Raw genomic sequence first — 14095 nt, 5'->3', positions numbered from 1 at the left:
ATATTTGAAAATCCAAAAACAGCTAGGTGCCCTATATAATACCACTTCGTGGCCAGACTAATTATTTATCATCTTTCTGACTCAGTTTCTTCTTCATTCGTGGAGGTAGGGCTACTTATAAAGGGACAATGCTGGTATTGTCTACTCTGCAGGGCTGCTTGGGGAGTTAATGACTGATTGAAAATCTTGTGAATTTTTCATTTCAAATGAGATAATATATGCAAAAGGGTTCTGAAAACTTGTTGAGCATGATAGTAATGATTAAAATCAGTATAAAAGAAGTTAGTTATCTGTAAAATATACTTTGATGCAGACGCATGCTGGATGTAAATATTTCACTGCTTCAATGCCCTTTCTATGCACAAAATTTTTATTGTAAATGTTATAAAAGTTATCTTGCACAGAAAGTATGTACCAAATAAAAAGCAAAACATACACACACAGTATTGATAAAAATATGAAATGAATGCTAGCAATAATAGCAATAAGAATGTGAGGGCAATAAAATATTTGCAAAAGTAAACCTATTAAGGATGTCTCCAAAAACTTCATGACACTTCGAAAACAGATTCAAGAATTGGAACAATCAGAAAGGAATTGCTTCGGATGAAAAGAAAAAGAACAGTTGAAAAAAATAAGGTAATCAAGGTTCTGTTTCCTGCAGGAATACATTAATTCATCCAATGAGTATTCCATGAAAGCCTACTACATGCACCTTTCCACCAGCTCCTGTTCATTTTTCGGGTCTCAAAATAGGTATCAATCCCTCAGGAAACCTTCCCTAGAGTGTCTCTCTGAGAACAGTCTGCATTTCTTCTATCACAGCATTTCTCACATCTTTTGGCAATTGCTTCCTTCTCTCCCTCAATAGACTATAGCTCTAAAAAGGCTGCGTTCTTCTCTGTCTTGTTTGCAGTGTCAAAAAAATATTTGCTGAATTAATAAACAATAGGCCCTGTGCTAGGAAATGGGAATGTAAAGAATACAGCATGGCCCCTGACCTCAGGGAGCTCGCAGTCCAAACAAACAACGGTAACACCCATGGTAAGTGGAATGAAAGAGGGTCCCCTGGGGCTGGGGAGAGCAGGATGTCAAGGGAGATTTTCTGGACAAATGGAGTAGAGAGAAGAGAGAGCCAACCAGCAAGTCACAGAGCCCATCTGGACGATAGTCTCCTCATAATGGAACTCTAGGAAATTTTAAATTGAGATCATAAGAGTCAACATAAATATTTAGAATGAGTTACATGAAAAACTGAGTTTCAGAAAAAGTGAAAGAGACATTTTGGAACTACATGGCTAAACTGTGTTTCTCAAAAGCACAAGCATTCTGGTGGAATGTTAATAGTTACTTAGTGAAAAATCAGAATTCCACGGACAAGTATATTTGAGAAATATTACATAGTTTACCCCAATGGGAGGATTCACAGGGCTCCTTAGATTATTACAGGCTCTAAGTAGTCCTACAGGAAAGAATCTTCCTAAACTTTCTTTAAACCAAGTTTTCCAAACTTTTTCCATTAGGGACCCTTTCCTCTGAGACGACCACTGCCATCTCAGGGGATATGATTTGAAAACACAGATCTAGACATGTGTAAGTTAGTTCTATGTTACCTTCTTCATCAACAGTATCATGTAAATTACTTTTATTAAACTATAATATTTCAAAAGCTGTATGCAGCATCAGTGAGAATCACCTCAGAAACTATAGCTAGTGGTAATTAGACCTGATTAACTAATTAGATTTGTGGTCACCTTCTCATATGCTTCTCATATAACTTTTATAGCATTATATATATATTTTTAGAAAAACACCTAGGGTGCCTAGGTGGCTCAGTCGGTTAAGCATCTGCCTTAGGCCCAGATCATCTGATCCCAGGGTCCTCAAATCTAGCCTCACATGGGGCTCCCTGCTCAGCAGAGAACTTGCTCCTCCCTCTCCCTCTGCCCTACCCCCCATTCATGTTTGCTCTCTCTCTCTCTTTCTCTCTTACACACACACACACACACACACACACACATGCTCTCAAATAAATAAATACAATCTTTAAAAAAAAATAAAAATATAAATAAATAAAACAAAAAGATTCAGCATTTACCAAAGGGCATGTGAGACACGTGTCCCCAGTTCCACTTTCATCTCTTACTGAGAGAATGGAGGCATGTTATCAGTGACTTCCTGTGGGACCCTGGAAGAGCAAGTCTTTCATGGTTTGGTCTCTACAAGGAAGAGAAGAGCTGACTTGGATTGTCTCTACTATTCTGGTATCACAATCATCCTACAGTGATGCTTTAATATATTTTTCCTTTCCGTAGCCAATTTTTATTATCAAAAATATGGTGTTAATTTTTAATTGTTTCTTTTCATTCTAATCACCTTCCAAGGTTATCAAAAGCCTGTGGTGGGTAGAAGTGTTTTAAAGAACTTTTGATCTCTTAACTGATTTCCTATTCCTGTGTAAAAGACAAACATCAATCCACAATGGGCTGTTATTTTTGCTCGGGTTGGAAAATTTTTTGTATTTCTAACAGTAGACCAAACTACTGAACAATTTTAGTTCCACTTCAGTTCTGGAAAAAACTATATTTGTTCCATTACAGTCTTTAAGAGTAGATTACATAATGTATTCCTAAATAAAGTTATAAATTGAACATTTAATCATGTTTGCACTGAAAATCAGGTACATGTTTTCAGCTGATAGGAAAATTTAAAACAGCCCTTTAAGTATAGGTTTCCTGCCATCCAAAAGACAGCATTTAGTTTAGATGATCACTTTTTTTCAGAAGACACCAAGAGATAACATTAAATGAAAAAAGATACGAGGGTTATAGAAATCCCCAAAGCTGAGAATGTAGTAAAGACTTCAGAGCAAAGACAAAATCTGAAGAAGCAGAGCACAACCAGTCTGCAGAGTAGTTAACTGATGAGAGAGATGGTCCTCATTATCCACTCAATTGACAGTTGGGATGACAAACTCATGTTTAGACAAACTGAGGTAACAGTGATTCTTGAATATTTATAGATTATGAATCTCAGAGCTGAAAAAGTTTGAGTTGATGCATTTGAGGCCCCAAAAAGAACATTACAGTCTGTTGCACCCCTGTGAAGACAAGGCAAGTAAGCTCCATATGCCACCTTTCCCTTTTTTTGAGAGTTCCATGCTTGGGAGAAGGAATAAAATTTTGAATTTGGACCATAAATCCAAAGTGGTTTTTCAAGGTTTGAAAATCTTACTCTTTTTGAATTACAACTCTGCCCTGCTTTGACATTGGAAGGCATTCATGACTGCTATCAAGGTAAAATAGAAATTGATGGATTGAAAGACCATGTTTCTTTAGCCTGTGTCATTCGGAGTTTGCCGAAGAGAGCTGGGATTTATTATGTGTTCATTAGTTCTAGGACTATGGGGCCATGGTTGGTGCTTTTTATGTTAATGAATTCTCTGATTCACGTAGGAGATGTTAGAGGTGAGAAATCCTGGCTAATCCTCACTAAAAAAAATCTGCATCTTACCAGCACTCTTTTAAAAAAGTAGCATTGTTGAAGAGTTTTAATTCTTCCATGTTTCCATATTCAGAAATAACGTGATAATAAAGAATGCCTAGAGTTGTCAGTTGAAGAAAAGAAACAATAGGAATATTGATATTGATAATTCTAAGGAAAGCTAAATGTTTAAAGAGTAAATGATAGTCTTTGAAAAATATGCCTCTAATCTCTAAAAAGATTAGAGAAAAACTATATTCACTTTTGTGGAAAGAATCATCTGAGAGATAAAGATCCCAAAAGGAAGAGACCATTCATGATTGGTCATAACCAAGAAAGGCAGGAAAGGGCTACAGGGGTGAGTGTAAGAACCAGTAGGAAATGGGTGCCTGCCCAGGAGGGCAATTAGAGAGGCCTCAGCAGCATGGCTCTGGGACAAAATTTTAAAGGTGGTAGAAATTTGAGATGACAGTTGCGAACCATAAAGAAACTGGCATGTGATGAAACTATTACTAGTAGAGCTCTAAAAGTCAAGCTCTAAAAGTCATTTACCAAGCTCTAAAAGTCATTCAGTGAAGTCCATAATCTTAGAAAAGCGTAATTCAAGACTAATCTAGTTATACCCAGAGAGTCTGGCGTCTCTTTTTAAATAGCCTGAAACCAAAAGAGGGAGTCAGAGACTATACAGAAAACAGGAGACAGGTCACATAGCATAGTTTATAACAATGGCCCTTGACCTTCTTTGCCCAGTTTCAATCACCCGGGAAGCTCTCTTAATACACACTCAAGCCCAATCCCCTGAAATCTGGATTTGGGATTCAGGTTGGGGCCCCAGGCATCCTTACTTTTTAAAGGTTCCAAAGTGACTCCTAAAGTTCTGCCAGGACTGAACAACTCTGGGTGATAGCAGGAGACTCTTTAAATTGAAATGTTATTTTCAGAAACAACAAACGGCAAAAGTGATTGCCCTAAATATTCAGAGTCCGAATCCAGCTAGCTCTCTACCTACCTTTCTCACCTTATTTTGCATGTACTTCTCTCTCCAATAACCATCCTGCCTACTGCTCTCCAAAGATGCAGTGTTTTCATGCCTCCATCCTTCTTTCATGATGCCTCTTCTGCCTCTATGACATTTCACCTGCCCTGTCTCCTCTTCATCAGCTAGTGAATTATACCATCTAGAAAGATCATTTGCAAGTCACCTTTTCAGTGATGTTTTTCTCAGGGTCTTCTATCCCCATCCCTCTCTCCATGAGTCCATTAGCACTTGACTGAATCCAAAAGCTTACCACTTCCTGTTGTATTATAGTTCATTGTTCGGTCTGCTGTATCCCCAAGATGAGCCAGTAACACTCACTCAGCTGTGCTGACAGCTAGTCCTTAGGCAGCCAGATTTTCGAACACATAACCCTCTGCTACAGCTGATTGGATGAGGGCAAGCATCTGATCCAGGACAATTATCCCCCAGGAGAAGCAGGGAACTGTGAGCCAGGATTCAAATGCAGCTCCACCACATTCGAACTCTCTGCTCTTTGTGCTATGTTCCACTGCCAGCTTATTTTGGGTAACAAAATTATCTATAATAAAGGGGGAATGGATCACTAAAAATAACACACTTATCACAGAAAATCTAGAAAATAAAAACCAACTAAAATAAAATTTAGATTACCTATAATCCCAAAATTCAGATACAATTAAATTGTTAACTTTTGGGACATATAGGTATAAAACTTTTTATATAGATATATAGATAGATATAACTGTTTATATATATAAATACATATACACACACATATATATACACATACAATTACTGTATAAAAATGTTATATGTATAAACAGTTTTATATCCATATATCCCGAAAATTAACATATACATTTGGGGGGAAGTAGTTATATATAATGAAGAAAAGATTTTTTTAATTACATATATAATTAACATTCATTAAGGAATGAAATATTCCTTTATAAAAATAATCCAAGGGGTGCCTGGGTGGCTGTCAGTTAAGCATCTGACTCTTTTTTTTTTTTTTAAGATTTATTTATTTATTTATGATAGGCATAGAGAGAAAGAGAGGCAGAGATTCAGGAGGAGGGAGAAGCAGGCTCCATGCTGGGAGCCTGACGCGGGACTCGATCCTGGGACTCGATCCCGGGACTCCAGGATCGCGCCCTGGGCCAAAGGCAGGCGCCAAATGCTGAGCCACCCAGGGATCCCCAGCATCTGACTCTTAATCTCAGCTCAGGTCTTGAACTCAGAGTTGTGAGTTCAAGCCTCATGTTGGGCTCTACACTGGGCATGGAGCCTACTTTAAAAAAAAAAAAAAAAGATAAAAATAAAAATCCAAAATACCATATAATAGTCATAAAGTTACCATGACTTATTTTGGACATTTAGACTAGATCTAATTCTTATAAGTTATACTGTAATAAATACTGTGGTTAAAGCTTTGTATTTATTCTTAGCTATCCTTAAAGATATATTAATAAAAACTGAATTATGGGTAAAAGACTACACAGACTTTCAGGACTTTTCTTCAAATTGATTAGCTTCCAAAAGGTCTGCATATCCATTTTCCCACATTTTCTCCCACACTTAATATGCAAACTTTTTTTGCCAGTTCTTTCAGGTGAAAATTACATCTCTGGTTTTTAGCTTTAATTTCTTTGATTATTAGTGACTGAGCATTTTTCTTTTGAGGGAGGTCATTTGTATTTCTTTATTGTGAATTTCTTACTTAGGCCTTTTGTTTTTTTCTTCCTGAATTGTTTTATTTATTGATTTGTAAAAGCTCATTATGCAACAATGGTATTTCTGCCATATATGTGGAAACATTTTTTATTTCATGACTTACCATTCTATTTTATTTAATATGTCTTCTGATCTGCAAAAGAGTTTGCTATGGAGTATGAGAAATCTATCAATTTCTATGTTGGCATATGCTTAGGGATCATGCTTAAGAAGATTTTCCTCAAAAAAAAAAAAAAAGGAAGATTTTCCTCGACCCTCAAATAATACAAATATGTACCTTATATTCTCATATAATTTTAAGTTCTCATGATTAGCCTTTACATTTTTTATCATCTGGAATTGATTTTTGTATGTATGATGAAAAAGAAATGTAGCTCTATTTTTTCCCCAAATAGTTCACAGTTCTCATAACATAATATCAGTAATTTAAATGGTAACTTAATTATACATTAAAATTATATTAAAGTCTTATGTGTATATATATGTGTATGTATATATATATATCAGGATGTTTCTGATTTTTCTAAGTTTTTAATTATGTCCTATTGATCTGCCTACATTACTGTGCTGACCCATCCTGTGTTAATTATTGTAGTACTGCCAAATTATTAAGTATCATTTGAAGTACACCTCTCTTATTAATACTTTTAAAAAACTATTATTGCTTGCTTATCCTTGCACATAAATTGGAATGTCATTAAAATGCCTTTGATGTTTTAACTGAAATATAATTAGATTTAAGAAATTAACTTGAGCTATAGTACCCTGTCTCTATCTCCATCATCCAGGACTGTGCCTAAAACACAGCAAGTACTAAAAGTTGCTTGATTTATGCAGATCACTGCATTTTGGTTTCAGTTTAGACAGTATATTAGGTGTGACCCTTACAAGGACATAAAGTGTATATCTCTATATTTATTTTTATTTCTTTATCTATATTAGTAGAAGTACTGAACCAAACTGGCATTGGACTACATTAAGATTTGGACTATATTAAGATTAAATAAAGTAACTTATTAAATTCTTTGATGTTTGTCATCAAGGCAAAGGCCAAATTCTTTTGTTATATATTCCAGTTATATATATATAGTTAATCCCACTAACTCAGATATGAAAGAATAGTATTCTTGGTGAGGTAAGCAGACCTCTCAGATGGACCCCAAAATTCCTACTTCCTGGTATAGACACACCTTCCCAAGTAGTCAAACATTAACCCAATAGTTTCCCCTCATCCACAGGGGATACATTCCAAGACCCTCAGTGATGCCTGAAATGCAGATAGTACCAAACCCTATATATATTATGTTTTCTCCTACATATACATACTTATGATCAAGTTTAATTTATAAATTATGCAGAGTAAAAGATTAACAACAATAACCAATAACAAAATACAGATCTTCCTTGATTTCTAATGGGGTTCATTCCAGTATACTATCCTAAGCTGAAAATGCATGTAATACACCTAGCCTACCTAACATCATAGCTTAGCCTAACCTGCCTTAAATGTGCTCAGAACACTTGCATTAGCCTACAATTGGACAGAATCATATACATAAAGCCTATTTGATAATCAAGTGTTGACTACCTCATGCAATTTATTGGATACTGTAATGCAGGTATAGAATGGTTGTATGGGTGCAGAATGGTTGTAAATGTAGGGGTTGTCTACCCTCCACATGGTATGGCTGAATGGAAGCTGTGGCTCATTGCTGCTGCCCAATATCATGGGACAGTACTGCACTGCATATCACCAGCCCAGAAAAAGATCAAAATTCAAAATTTGAAGTTCCATTTCTATGTGTTTCACTTCCACACCATTGAAAAATCACTAGTCAAACCATCATGACTCAAAATAATTATAATAATACACTGCAAAAGGGACACCTGGATGGCTCGGTGGTTGAACTCCTCCCTTTGGCCAGAGGCGTGATCCCGGGGTCCTGGGATCGAGTCCCACGTTGGGCTCCCTGCTTCTCCCTCTGCCTGTGTCTCTGCCTCTCTGTGTCTCTCATGAATAAATGAATAAAATCTTTAAAAAAAAATAATACACTGCAATAAAAGCTTATGTTGGGACGCCTGAGTGGTTCAGCGGTTGAGCGTCTGCCTCCGGCCTAGGGCCTGATCCTGGAGTCCCAGGATCGAGTCCTGCGTCGGGCTTCCTGCATGGAGACTGCTTCTCCCTCTGCCTGTGTCTCTGCCTCTCTCTGTGTGTCTCTCATGAATAAATAAATAAAATCTTAAAAAAAAAAAAAGCTAAAAAAAAAAAGCTTATGTAAATGTGGTCTCTTATTCTTACACACTCTCCCTCAAAATATCTTTTTAAAAAAGATTTATTTATTTATGAGAGGGAGAGAGACAGAGCAAGTGGGGGCAGGGGCAGAGGGAGGGAAGCCCCAAGCTGACCACCCACTGAGCTCAGAGCCCAAAGCCAGGTTCCACAAGGGGCTGGATCCCACAACCCATGAGATCATGACGGAGGCCGAAACCAAGAGTTCCACGCTTAACAGACAAAGCCATGCCCAGGTGCCTCATAAAATATCTGATTGAACTGTACTCACCTTTCTTGTGATGATGCGGGATGGTAAAAGGCCCATGTGGAGATGGCGTGAGGTGAGGGACGGAGGGACTGGGACATAGAGTTGGCCTACCATTGACCTTCCGATGATCCGTCAGAAGGATAATCTGCTTCCCCACCACAGGGAACCGTGGGTAACCAAAACCCTAAGAGGCGAAACTCAGAAAGCGAAACCACTGCTGAGGGAGGAGAACTATTGTCCGCTGAAGGGCTTTAGCAGGTGTAAATAGTTCTCAAATTCTGCTGTCTCTAGAAAATACTAACCTGAATGTATCTGGCCCAATTAGGTGAGCTCTTAAAAAGGGATAGAACTTTTCATTAAAAAGAGAGAGAGAGTTTCAAAATGTGAGAGGAGGGATGCCCGGGTGGCTCAGCAGTTGAGCGTCTGCCTTCAGCCCAGGGCATGATCCCAGGGTCCAGGGATCGAGTCCCATATCGGGCTCCCTGCATGGAGCCTGCTTCTCCCTCTGCCTGTGTCTCTGCCTCTCTCTTTGTCTCTCATGAATAAATAAATAAATAACATCTTTAAAAAAAAATGTGAGAGGAATCTGACACAACATTGAATCTCCATTGCTGGTTTGAAGACAGAGGGAGCCACATGGCAAGGAATGTTGGGGGCTGTTAGGAGCCTGAAAGCAGCCTCCGGCTGTCAGTCAGCAAGGAAATATAATCTTCAGGCCCATAACCCCAAGGAACTGATTTCTGCCACAACCATATGAGCTTGGAAGAGTACAGCACACAAACCCCTCAATTTTAGGCTTGTGAGACTCTGATCCACAAAACCCAGTCTTGCTATGACAGACTTCTGACCTACAGAACAGTTTGGTAACTGTTTTAACCATTAGTTTAAAAATGGATGTTATTGGGACGTCTGGGCAGCTCAGTGGTTGAGCGTCTGCCTTCAGCTCAGGTCGTGGTCCCCGGGTTTCGGGATCGAGTCTCACATCAGGCTCCCTACATGGAGCCTGCTTCTCCCTCTGCCTGTGTCTCTGCTTCTCTCTGTGTCTCGCATGAATAAATAAATAAAACCTTAAACAAAAAATAAATAAAAATGGATGTTAGTTTAAGCTACTAGGTTTGTGGTCATTTGTTATAGCACTTTGACTCATACATCATTGCATCCCAGATCTAAAGGTATTAATGTGACTTAACTTCACCAATAACTTACCTGCGTCTTGGTCAGAATTGGGTACATCAAGAATCACTATCAAAAGCAATATAGAATATTTGCAGTAAGGCAAATTGCACTAGGCTAGGAGAGACTCAGTAATGCATATTGCCATTACAGTAATAGTAAGTATCAGTTGGGATCCATCAAATATTAATGTTGTTAAAAATGAAAGACACTTGAGAATTTTTTTAAAAATCTGTGTTTAGTACACAGCCAAGACCTTGTTAGGTAAATGTTTTGGGGTTATCTCTTATCTACATTCTGTACCCTACCATGGCCTACCTCATTTTCTAATGCAATCTAGAGAACAAACACTGGGGACCTGTAAGTCACACTTTGTATAAAATGTGTTTCTAGAATAGTGACATTTCAGTGGCTCCTTAGGCCCCTTCAAACATGTGATTGACAAAAACCACTATTCAAGAAGGCTCTCATCTTCCTCACACATTAGAAGTGGAAACAGTAGAAGAGTTCCATTTCTGTTTAAAGAATAAAAGTGTTTTTAAGGTTCCATCTTGGTCAAATGACTTCAGTCTTTGTATATGGGAAAATGCAGAAGCAGATATACTAATACATAAGTTAGCACAGAATCAGCGAGTAAAGTTGACCTATTCTTTTGAAGAGAGAAGTATCTCTTACCCACACAAACATGGCATGTGAGCGCACAGGTGGCAACTCAACAAAACCAAGATGAAAAAGAAAATGACTATGGAAAAGTTGGGCATCTAAGGACATAATTTCTTTTACACAAAGCATGCTTCATTCTTTTAGGACTACTCCAAAAAAAAGCTTAGTTGTATTTCCAACAAGGTTATTTTTTCTAGTAGCAAGTTCATGTTTTCTCCCTTGGCAGAGTAATTCTGAAAATAAAAGAATTTTCTTTAGCCAACATTCCATCTATCAGTAAAGAATAGTATAGCTTCTAGTCAATGACCTTAACCTCTCTTCTTCATTTGCTGGCCTTTTATGGGGATTAGTGGCTCTCTGAGTTGAGTCTCTATAGTAGCTTATCACCTTTGGCAATGGAAAATCAGAGCTTAGGGTCCTCTTTTGAAAGGATGAACACAAATATCATCTTTATGTTACAAGTAGTGATATAGCCTGTTGTGTATAAGAAATCTGCTAAGTGTCTGCACCTCTTCATGCAAGCTCCTGAGATAAAATAAATTATTTCACTCTGGCTTTCAACTAAATTGCAACTACCAGATCTAGCCCAATAACCAACATCAGACCAGCCAAAGAAATATCCTTGCATGCAGATTACCTTTATAAGTATTTCAATGATGAGGTGGTATATGAAGAAGCAATCTCATTTCTACATTATAAATTCTTTTTCTTCTGTCAAGAAAAGGATGGGGCCCTGCCCAAATCCTCTTCACATGTCACCCAATCTAGGTTGAATTGTGGTATTCTTGTAAACTTATAGTAGGACTCTAGAGTTACCCTAAATATAACTTTTTTAAAAATCACCATACTATAATGCCTTCAATAACATGTTTGAGTAAATAATGAAAGGAAGCAAAATTCAACTCAAGAGAGAATTTTTTCTAATATTTTTAATCTAAATTGAATCTAAATTATGTAATCACATTGACATGGGTTTGGGACCAAGTAAAATTTTAAAAATATTCTCCACATTACATTTAGTTGATTTTTTCTTAAGGAGGAAATTGAAAAAAGTTTAGTCTTTTTTCTCTCCAAACTCCTGGATGGGAGATGGAGTGATGTGCAGCCATGGTAATGGAAGAGATAACAAAGGGATTACTTGTTGTTGGTTTGAAAATCTACCACTGAGCATTGCAAACCTGAAGAGGCTATGAGAGCCTCACAAGACACTCCCAGAGACCCTGGAAAGTTGTTTGAAATTCAAGTCTTCTTCTTTTTCTTTTTCTTTTTCTTTTTTTAACATAATTGAAATGATGGCTACTCTATATTATCACCATTTCTTTGAAAATCTGGGGGAATCTGTGCTTTTGGCCAAAAAATGGACTTTCAGTAACATTACTTCCTGGTGGAACTTGGAAGAATGCCACCATATCTCCTGAATATCTTTGAGTAACATCTGGAACAATGGGAAAAGAGAATCAGAAGTAAATCAGGACCAGGGATGCCTGGGTGGCTGAGCAGTTGAACATCTGCCTTTGGCTCAGGGCATGATCCTGGAGTCCCAGGATCGAGTCCCATATCAGACTCCCTGCATGGGGCCTGCTTCTCCCTCTGCCTGTGTCTCTGCCTCTCTCTCTGTGTGTCTCACATGAATAAAGAGATAAAGTCTTAAAAAAAAAAAAAAAAGAAGTAAATCAGGACCAGAAAGGTGATGCCCTAAAGAAATTGGAGATTTGCGCTAATAAACTGAAGTATATTAATGTCACTGTTTAGAAATGGTGTCTTTAAAGAATAACCTACTTTAGTTTTGTTTCACTTTTTATTTTTAAATTTTAATTATTTATTTGAGAGAGAAAGAGCACAAACAGTGGAGAAGAGGAGAGGGGGAAGCAGGCTCCTCTGAGCAGGGAGCTTCATATAGGGCTCTATCCCAGGATTCTTAGATCGGGACCTGAGCCAAAGGCAGACACTTAAATCACTTAAGATATCCAAGGTGTCCCCAAAATAACCTATTTTAAGTTTAACCATACTTTCCATAAGGAAAGGGGGCCATATATTTTTGTTCTGCTTCTGTGTCAAGAATTGATATCCTTGAATTTTCACAAAATCCCTAACAAGATAAATCGTATTATCCCCACCTTATAGAAGAAGAAATTGAGGCTCAGGAAGGCTACATAACTTGTCTAAAATCATAAAGTCTTGGGCACCTGGGTGGCTCAGTGGCCTTTGGCTCAGGTCGTGATCCCAGAGTCCCAGGATCAAGTCCTGCATCAGGCTCCCCATGGGAAGCCTGCCTCTGCCTATGTCTCTGCCTGTCTCTCTATGATCTCTCTGTGTCTCTCATGAATAAATAAATAAATAAATAAATAAATAAATAAATAAATAAATAAAATATTTAAAAATAAGAAGGTAAAATCATACAGTCTATAAATGGCAGATGCCAAAGTTAAAGTCTTAATCTCCTATTCTTGATTTAAAACATGAATGAAGGTTTTATTCTTTGTTCTTATTGAATAAGGGTTTCACCCAGTAATATATATAAGGAAGGCAAAGCATCTCAAGACGTCAGATCAGAGAATGAGAGGAATGCATCTGATCTTAGGTCAGAATAGGAAAAGATGCCCAAAGTGGAATAAATTACACCAAGCAGTAATAATAATAATGCATAAAGATTCAAAAATACTTGAAAAAATGGAGGAGGATATAGCAATAAATTCACAAGTAAATATAAAGCAATAAAATAAAAACAAAGAAAAAATAATAGATTTTTTTAAAAATAAAAAGAACACCATTCTTAAATGTTTCTTTTTTATCTCCTCTGCCCTACCATGTTACCTAGAAATAGAATGACAATGTACTGCATCAAATTGGGATATTTTTGAAAGTCAAAGGAGGTCCTATCAAAAATTATTGTAGTTCAACAAGACCTTTAAACATTGTGACAATGAAGGATGATGAGAAGTTTCATTCTATGGCAAATAGTTGCCTTTGTAGTAGGGCTGATAATGTGCAAAACACACATTTCTTGTACTTTAGTACTACAAAACTACCTTACAATTTCTAGTTTCCCCCCTTAAGCTGGCTTCCTTTGGCTACCAAAATGTATCCTTTAGGGGGAAAGAGATTAGACTAGATATTTTGAAGCATTACACTGGATATTTACCATTCCAGGAGTATTTCTATTTTAACGTAAAACTATTTCATAAGCTGAAGGAATGAATTTCTAACTCTGGAGTACCAGTATAAAAAACCAAGTGGCTCCTCAGCACCTGTTAAAACATCCCATCCATAGGAAAAAGAAGCCCTACTTATCAATTCACCTCCAGCTATAAATACTAGTGAAACCAAACCAAGGTGTCTTTATGAAAGACCAAGGTTATCTGAAAACAGACACTGAACCATTCAATTGAAGTTGTAAAATGTAAGCCAGAGGAAACCTTGTAGGTCTCAGCTCTCAATATTTTTTTCTATTCACAACTTGAAAAGTTGTCATCAGAAAAATGGT

Source organism: Canis lupus, chromosome 3 (genome assembly GCF_011100685.1).
Source record: "Canis lupus familiaris isolate Mischka breed German Shepherd chromosome 3, alternate assembly UU_Cfam_GSD_1.0, whole genome shotgun sequence".
NCBI classification, from domain to species: Eukaryota; Metazoa; Chordata; class Mammalia; order Carnivora; family Canidae; genus Canis; species Canis lupus.
The sequence above is the reverse complement of the archived record's forward strand: the minus strand, read 5'-3'. Positions refer to the sequence as shown.